Source organism: Pipistrellus hanaki (genome assembly GCF_964339955.1).
Source record: "Pipistrellus hanaki genome assembly, chromosome: 13".
In the NCBI taxonomy this organism is placed as follows: Eukaryota; Metazoa; Chordata; class Mammalia; order Chiroptera; family Vespertilionidae; genus Pipistrellus; species Pipistrellus hanaki.
The window spans coordinates 48348326-48356575 of record NC_140515.1 but is presented as its reverse complement, the minus strand read 5'-3'; the positions used below and the strand labels follow the sequence as shown (position 1 = coordinate 48356575).

The 8250-nt window shown below is 39.6% G+C and overlaps 1 pseudogene across 1 annotated transcript; it reads right to left on the bottom strand.

The window, feature by feature from the left end:
• Positions 1 to 4551: 4551 nt before the first annotated feature.
• Positions 4552 to 5734, bottom strand: LOC311631554 (ATP synthase subunit gamma, mitochondrial-like; annotated as a pseudogene). Its single transcript has 2 exons — positions 5438 to 5734; positions 4552 to 5242 (listed from the first exon to the last, which is right to left on the bottom strand). The product of its transcript is annotated as an ATP synthase subunit gamma, mitochondrial-like (transcript).
• Between the last annotated feature and the right edge of the window lie 2516 nt (positions 5735 to 8250).

The following is an 8250-nucleotide window of genomic DNA, read 5'->3' as shown; positions in this document are numbered from 1 at the left end:
AAATGCTGGCCTGGGATCAAGCCTTTGGAGCCAACCTTTGAATTTGAGTTGAAGAGGAAGATCTGGCTAATAACCCTGAGGAGTGGGATGGAGGAAACCAGGAGAGTTTGGCATCGCAGAGGCCAGAAGAATGGTATGGAATAGGAATGGGCAGACTGTAGAATGCAGGTTTCACATGCATGAAGTCTGGTGGACCAAAAGGCCTCTTTACCTGCCCCTCATCTGAAATTGAAGTACATTCTCCCAAATTGGCTCTACCTAATGAATAATGTTTAAAATTCCCTATTCTGAATGTTTAAATTGTGTGAGTTTAACATCTGATAGATCTCGAACTGAATTACTTTTGATGATCATTCCTCACCCCCACCCCAACCTGCTTTTGTGAGCCACTGGCTCTGAATAGAACATCAGTTTCCGAACCCTCAGCTCTGGAAGTTTGCATTTCAAAACATCCTTCAGGGGCTGCCGCAGGCCTTCCATGGGCGAGCAGTGAGCAGTCAGTCTTGGGTTTTCGCTTCCTTTATGGGAAGAGCTCACTAAATGAGGACAGGGTGTTGACCTGGAGTTGGCCCCAGCCCACTGTGCATTTCAAAGCAGATTAGGAGACACTTTGAACAAGCCCTTGCCGCACGCAGGTGTCCTTCCCAATGCCTGAGGTGGAACCAGAAATGAGTTCCATGAATTGTTAATGCTGATCCGAAACAGGGCTTTCAATAATTCCTGCCCTCCTCTCTTCTCTGGCTGTGGCTCACATTCCAGAGGAGGGCACGAGGCAGTCCTCACAGAGGCTGCCCAGAAGTGATCACCGACAAATTAGAGAGCTCAGAAATGCAGGGCCAAAATACAAGTTCGTCTGGTTCTTTCTTAGGTCCCTAACTTTCCATTCTGAGTGGCTGTATATACATCTCCCCCACCATCCTTTCCTGACACTCCCCCCTTCTTTCTGGCAGCTGGGGGTGCTTTCTCTTGAAGCATTTTGGGGGAGAGGGGCATCATTAACATTTTTAGTTGCTGTGCTCAAACAATAACTGGTTCAGAGCATTTTTGTGTATCATAAAGCAATTTAAACACGTGCACACACAACTACAGATTACTAGACTTTTTTTTTTCTTAAAGAGAGTAGAAATGAGGCGGTGGGGGGTGGGAGAGGGAAACATTGATGTGACAGAGACATATCGATTGGTTGCCTCTGGCAAAGTAAATGTGTCGGGGCTGAGGATTGAACCTGCAACCCAGGTATGTGCTCCCAACTTGGAATCTAACCTGTGACCCTTTGTTCCATGGGCCAATGCTCTAACCACTGCACACACCAACCAGAGCTAGTTTTTTTTTTTTTTTTTTAATTTTTAATTCAAAAATGCTTTTTATCTGCTGACTTTTCATAAATTCTGTCACCACCCTCCACCCCCTCCCCCCCCACTCCCAGCGCCCCTGGCATGTTGTTTCTGCCCTCGGCAGCCTGCAAACCCTTCCCGGCTAAGTGAATTCTCCAGGCACAGTGACATCTGGCAGTATAAGAAAAAATAATCAACTGCCACTAAGAAATATTCTCCAGTGATACTTGCAATACTGAATTTCAGCCTTGTGTCAGGGGGAGAAGTGAAGGACTGCTTGCAGGAAGTTTCTCTTTCCAATCTGGAAAAAAAAAATTTAAGCAGAAAGTACACAGTCAAGGATTAGAAAGAAGTTGGATAATGAGGCTTCCTCAGTATTATCAGCACAGGAATCCAAAGTCATAGAGTTTAGAAGGACCTTCAGGGGTCTTTTAGTTCAATCCCCTGCCTCTAGGCAGGATGGAACCAGAATTATTTTAGACAGGTGGTTGTCTACATCTGATTTCAAATGGCCTCTGGGGAAAAAATTTCACAGCTTTTCTCAGTAACGAATTCCGGTCTATAATAATAGTGATGGCAACGAGGATGGTTTACTCTGAGATGTCAGGCCACATCACTGTCAATTAAGGAAGAAGCTATGGGTAGGACTGGACTGCGCCACATGCGAGCTTCTCTAAGTTTAGTTCCGTTTCTAGCTCTCTCGTTTTAGTCTTCATTTTACAACCTTGACAGTCCAAAGGCTCTTTCTTCCTCGCTCCTCACCAGTCCTCTTGCTGTATTTTAAACAAGTTTCTTTTTGTTTGGGCCTTAGGGGAGTAGAGGCTGCTGGCCTGCCCCTTTCTGCTCTGGGCTATCTTTTGTAGACTAAAAAATTGTTATTTCACATCTGTCCAAATGTTACTCTTTGCTACATAGTCAGTCCGATTGGCATTATTAATGGGAAACACAACAAAAAATGAAGACAAAGCTGCTCACAATCTTGCCATATCCACGGCTCACACATTTCATTTTTAGGGCCTTCTTTCTAATACGTGTCCATATGTAAACTTAGTGTATTTTTTTTATTATATAACTTGTATTAGATATATCTTAAGGTTCTGTGTTTTAAAAAAATGTAATATTACATGTTAGGCATTCACCTCTTCCTCAGAATGATTTTATAAATCAGGGCATACAAGTACAGCATTGGTTTTCCCGTAACTTACATAGCAATTCTTCTTGGTGGGTATTTAAATAATTTCCGGTTTTAAAAAACAACATGAAAAATCACTGTCAGAGCAAATAGAACTCTTCAGTAACCCCCCACATTGGCAGCACAGAGAGGTCTCTGGAGTCTACCTGATGTTCACATTCCAAGACACACTGAAGGCAAAAAGCCCTGATCCTTCCCTCAAAGCATCTGAGCGGAATCTGACTAAATGAGCTGCCAGTAAGGCTCCAAACTCAGCTCAAGCATAAATTACATTGACTCACTCCCATGTCCCTCTCCCACCACCATGCACTAGCAGCCTGATGGAGGACTGGGAATGCTCTTTTCAAGGGTAAGTATGATTGACTCCAGCCTCTACTGTTCCTTTGCATACAGTAATAAAAATAAACCAAGAGACAAAGTAGGAAAATATGACCTATAAGCTGGAGGAAAAACAGTCCAAGGAATTGACCCACCTATGACACAGAGGTTGGAATTGGCAGTCAGGAACTTATAAATAGCTATTATAAATCTGGTAAAGAATCTAGTGGAAAAGTGTAAACAAGTGTGGAATCTTAGCCAAAAAAATAAAAGGAAAATGTCAAAAGAATTAAATAGAAATGCTAGAACTGAGAATATTTATCAAAATTGATTTTAATAGTTGAGTTGATAGACTGAAAGGCAGGAAAGGATCAGTGAGCATGGAGACAGGTTGATAGAGATTATGCAATCTGAAAACAAAGGGAAAATATGAATGGGAAACCAATAATAACATCTGAGACCTTCAGGAGAATATTAAGTGATCTACTATAACTATTGTAGAAGTCTTAGAAAGAGAGGAGAGTGATAATGGAGTGGAAGAAATATTTGAAGAGATAATGACCTTGAATTTCCCCAAATTGATAAAATATTGTATAACAGCCCACAGCTCGAAGAATCTCAATGAACCTCAAGCTGGATAAATTCAAAGTAAATCATAGGCAAACATGTTCTACTTCTGAAGAGCTGCAATAAAGGGATTTTATAAAATTAGCCTGAAGAAAAAGATACATTACTTACAGAATAATGGCAGTTTGTCCCCAGAAATAATGTATATAATACACATATCTACACACACACATACACATACACACACACACACACGTGTTCTTGAAAAGATTATTTGCTATTTAAAATAGCAATAAAATATATTGTGGGGTAACATGTACTAGTATAAGTAACTTACATGATGACAAGAGCACAACGATTAGGAGAAGGCTAAATGCAATTAGACTGCAAGTTTTCTAAATTACTAATAAAGTAGCTAAACATCTTTCACTGTTGATAGCTAAAGAAAATTCTTTTAAAAATATTTTATTGATTTTTTTTTTTTTTTACAGAGGTGAAGGGAGAGAGAGGGATAGAGAATTAGAAACATCAATGAGAGAATCATCTATCAGCTGCCTCCTGCACACCCCCTACTGGGGATGTGCCCACAACCAAAGTACATGCCCTTGACTGGAATCGAAGTTGGGACCTCTCAGTCCGCAGGCAGATGCTCTATCTACTGAGCCAAACCGGTTTTGGTAACTAAAGAAAATTCTTGTAAGGCCATTTTTATTCCCAACTCACACGTACACGTATGGACATTCGCATACTGACCAAAATCTCTGGCACTTTTGCAAGCAGGATCATGCCTCCAGGACCATGAGAAAGGTGTAGGAGTGTTGGTTCATGACATGAGCCCTTTACAGCAGAGCTTCCTGTTGCTCAGCAATCCCAGGAGGGGTAGAGTGTGGGAAGAGGTGGACCCTCAGCCCTCTCATCTTCCAGGAGGAGTCTGTCCCCTCAGCCATGAAAAGGCTACCATTTCCCCCAGTGACCAGGACTTATCCGTGTGCCATGATGTAGAAAATGTGGGAAAACTCTGTTCTGTCATTTTCTTCCCTTCCCTCCCTTCCTCCCTCCCACTGCTGGTCTGTTCTTGTTGCCAGGCACTAGCTTATCTTTATTTTATTTTATTCTTAGTGCAAATTGTTTATCGTAAGATAATTTAGAAATACCTCGCTGTCTTCAGTAATTTAAACAATGGGCCAATAATTTCTTCTGACCAGCACAGCAGCAAGGTAAAAACAAAACCAGCTGGCTGAGTTTTCCTCTTTTACCTCTTGTCTGAGGATGAGACTTGATTTTCATTAATCCAGAGCTGCAGCCCTGGAGATGATTTCAATCAACTCCTTTGTGCTGGCAGCTTGGCCTATGCGGTTGAAGGTCAAAGTCAATTTGTCGATCACCTCAGAAGCATTCTTGCTCGCATTGTCCGTGGCCATCATCCTGGCATTTTGCTCACTAGGGGTGTATTCCTTCAGAGAATAGTAGATGATATTGGCCAGATGTATTCCTGGTAATTCTCCAGCATGTCAGCATCAATGTCGTCATAGGTACTCATGCACTCAGCACTTGCAATGGTATTAAGAGAAAAGATGGGCTTTTCTCTGGTGTAGGAGATGACAGACCCGAATCGATTAAAGACAATAGGACCTTCATCAAGACCATATTTCATAATTCCAGGGCAATGACTGACACATTTCCAAAAGTAGGGTTTCCCCCCCCCTCCCCCCCACTTCTTTGAAGTTCACCAGAAACTGGTCAGAATGAGTCTTATGAAATATACCCCCTAATTTTATCACTGATTCCAACCATCTTAACTTTTCCAGCTGCTGTGAGCATAGCCACCTCACTTTTATTTTTTTATTTTATTTTATTGATTTTGTTTTTTAAGAGAGAGGAAGGGAGATAGAAACATCAATGAAAGAAACATGTATTGGTTGCCTCCCACATGTCCCTACTGGGGATAGAGCCCTCAACCAGGGCAAGTGCCCTGACTAGAAACTGAACCAGTGACCTCTTGGTTCATGGACTGATGCTCAATCACTGAGCAATACCTCTGGGCTCCCTTTTTATCTGTTTAGCAACCAAGAAATGGATAGCACTGGAAAGCGCTCTATCTGAGGACACACCAATAAGGAGGTGTTCTTCTTGTTTGCAGGCACATTATCCTAAGCCTGTTCATACAAAGCCAAAGATCCTGTTCCATACACTTGAGTGGTTGCAGCTCCCTTTCAGCTCAGGCATATTTTGCTGCTGCTGCTGCCATTTCCATAAACTTGCTAATTTTCAGGATGGTTTTGATTGACCTCAGTCACCTGGGAATACCTTTCAAAGTTGCCATATTTCAAATTTGGATCTAGTTGCATGGCCCAGGCCAAGACCCTCAACAACGCCTACCTGAGAAAACTTGGTGGTCCTGGCCCTGCTGAAGGTCAGTCAGACAGGCCTCACTGCTCATGTTTGCTTACATTCTGAGTGGAGCATTCTGTAGCACTCCTGTAGTCTCTTGGGGCCAGTAGGGCCCTGACAAGTTGAGGTTGTTCTGGTAACCACTGGTGCCACAGAGGGCCTGGTGATAGCTCCTGGAGATGCTGTGTGGGCTAAGGGCCCCGCTTGGAGGTGTGAGTCCTGGTCCAGCTCTTGGTGATGCACCTGCTACCTGGGAGATGGTGACAAAGGCTTTCTTGTAGGTAAGGTCAACTTTTAAAAATGTTGGGAGAAAGAGCTTCACATAACTTACTCTGCCTTAGATTTTTAAAAAGTAAAATTTTTGAGTTCGGGTATATTAAGAAAGATTATGAAGCAATGGAGCCCTTTTTGAAGCAGGTCAGTCTTGAGACCAAAGTATCAGAAATGCTGGGCCTGGGGACAATAATAAGAAAGCTTTAAAGATTCATTCTTGAGGTTAAGATAGACTCATCAGTAAAAAATGGAGGAAAGAGAAATTTAAATGTCTAGGATGAGCATCACCAGGATGCTTAGTGACTAACAGATGATCAGAAGCCATTCAATCTCAAGTTGTACCAGAAGAATGAGAAACAACTAATGACAACATCAAAGAAAGGTATGGATGAACATGCCCATCTTCAGGAAAGCACAAAACGACTTTCATAAGACAATGAAGGATAGAATTATAATTGCAATTAAAATTTTAAAAAATGGCTGAAAATTCTAAAGCAACAGTTCTCAGTTTTGGTGTCAGGGCCCTTTTATAGTCTTAAAAATTATTGAGGACCCCCAATGGCTATTGTTTATGTAAGTTATATCTATTGATATTTGCTGTATCAGAAATTAAAATGGAGAAATTTTAAGAATAATATTTATTCATTATTGTATTTGTTATAATAATACAATTATTTACTTATTATAAACTTCTATCCTTAAAATAAGTAACAAATATTAATGAAAAATTGCCAAATTTCCCCAACTCTCCCTTACAAATTAGTGAGAAGATTAACATTATTTTATATATTGGTAAATTTTTATAAGATCTAACTTAATAGAAGGTAGCTGGATTCTTATATCTATTGCATTCAATATGTTGTCGTATAATGCTATAATTCAGATATATGAAGAAAATTCTGTTTTATACAAATGTATATTAGAAAAGGGAGAAATATGTTAATAGCCTTTTGAGATACATGTGGGCATTCTTTGTTACTATACTAAAACTTGACAATTGTTTATTAAAGGATAGTTGCAATGTAGAACCTGACATCATATCAATGAAATTGTCACACTCTGTTACATTAAAATTCATTGGTCTATCTTGCACTTTATTTAGATCTTTTACCTATGCATGACTTTGTAATATCATATTAGGTCACTTGAAAATTTTTGGTTTGCTGAGTTATTCATGCCTTCCAAATGTTGACATATTTCATTATTAAATGTAAAAATATCATGTCTATTAATAAGACCATTGATTTAATCAGAAAAGGTTTTAAGTATTGGGAAGCTGTCAAGCTCATGGTGATAGATACAATTTTCCCCAAATTCCAATATTCACTTGACACCCTGAATTGGAAAAATATATGCTGTCAGTTTTTTTTCCTTGAAATGACAGGCTTGCCTTTTTATTTTCAAAAAATTGTCAACTAAATACCTAAGTCTGTACAGTTTATTAATTTTTATTTCAAGTGAATATATGATAGCTTTCAATGGAAAAAGTGGCTAGTTCTGCTTGTAACTTTAACAAATTGTACACAAGCTTTAATTTTAGATAATCATCATACCTCAGAATGAAGCAGAAGTGTTGTATGTGTACTTTCCATTTTGTAGTTCAAGAATGATATAGATTGAAGGTCAACTTTTAATAAAATTGTATACCTCCTCAATGACTAGTCAGTATGAGCTTTGAGGAAACTGATTGATGCCATCAAACTAAATGTTTTTCCTTATAAACCCTTTAAGAAGAAAGTAACCAAATATATAAGTAGCTGGAGAAGAGAAAAACAATTACTAACAGGTTAGACAGCACAATTCTTCAAATAAACAAACAAGCAAACAAAAATGCATTTTTGAAATCAGAAAATGCAAAGATTAAGTGAGGTTCCAAACTTTAGCATATACTTAAAGATTGAGCTGTGTCAAGACAAGAATAAGAAATCTCCCAGGAAATTTCCCTGCAGAGGAAGAAGAATACTTTGAGACTAATTTCAAAGCAGATAAAAACACGAGCCAGGCCATGAAGAGCTGGTTACCAAAACAAAACACACATACAAAACAAAACAAACCAAAAATCAAGCCAAAGCTCTAGGAGAACAAATGGAAGAACTTACTTGTCCTCTGAGAAGCCAGCTTATTGCTCTTGATTATAGTAAATTCATGTGGAAGGCCAAAATTAACCACAGATGA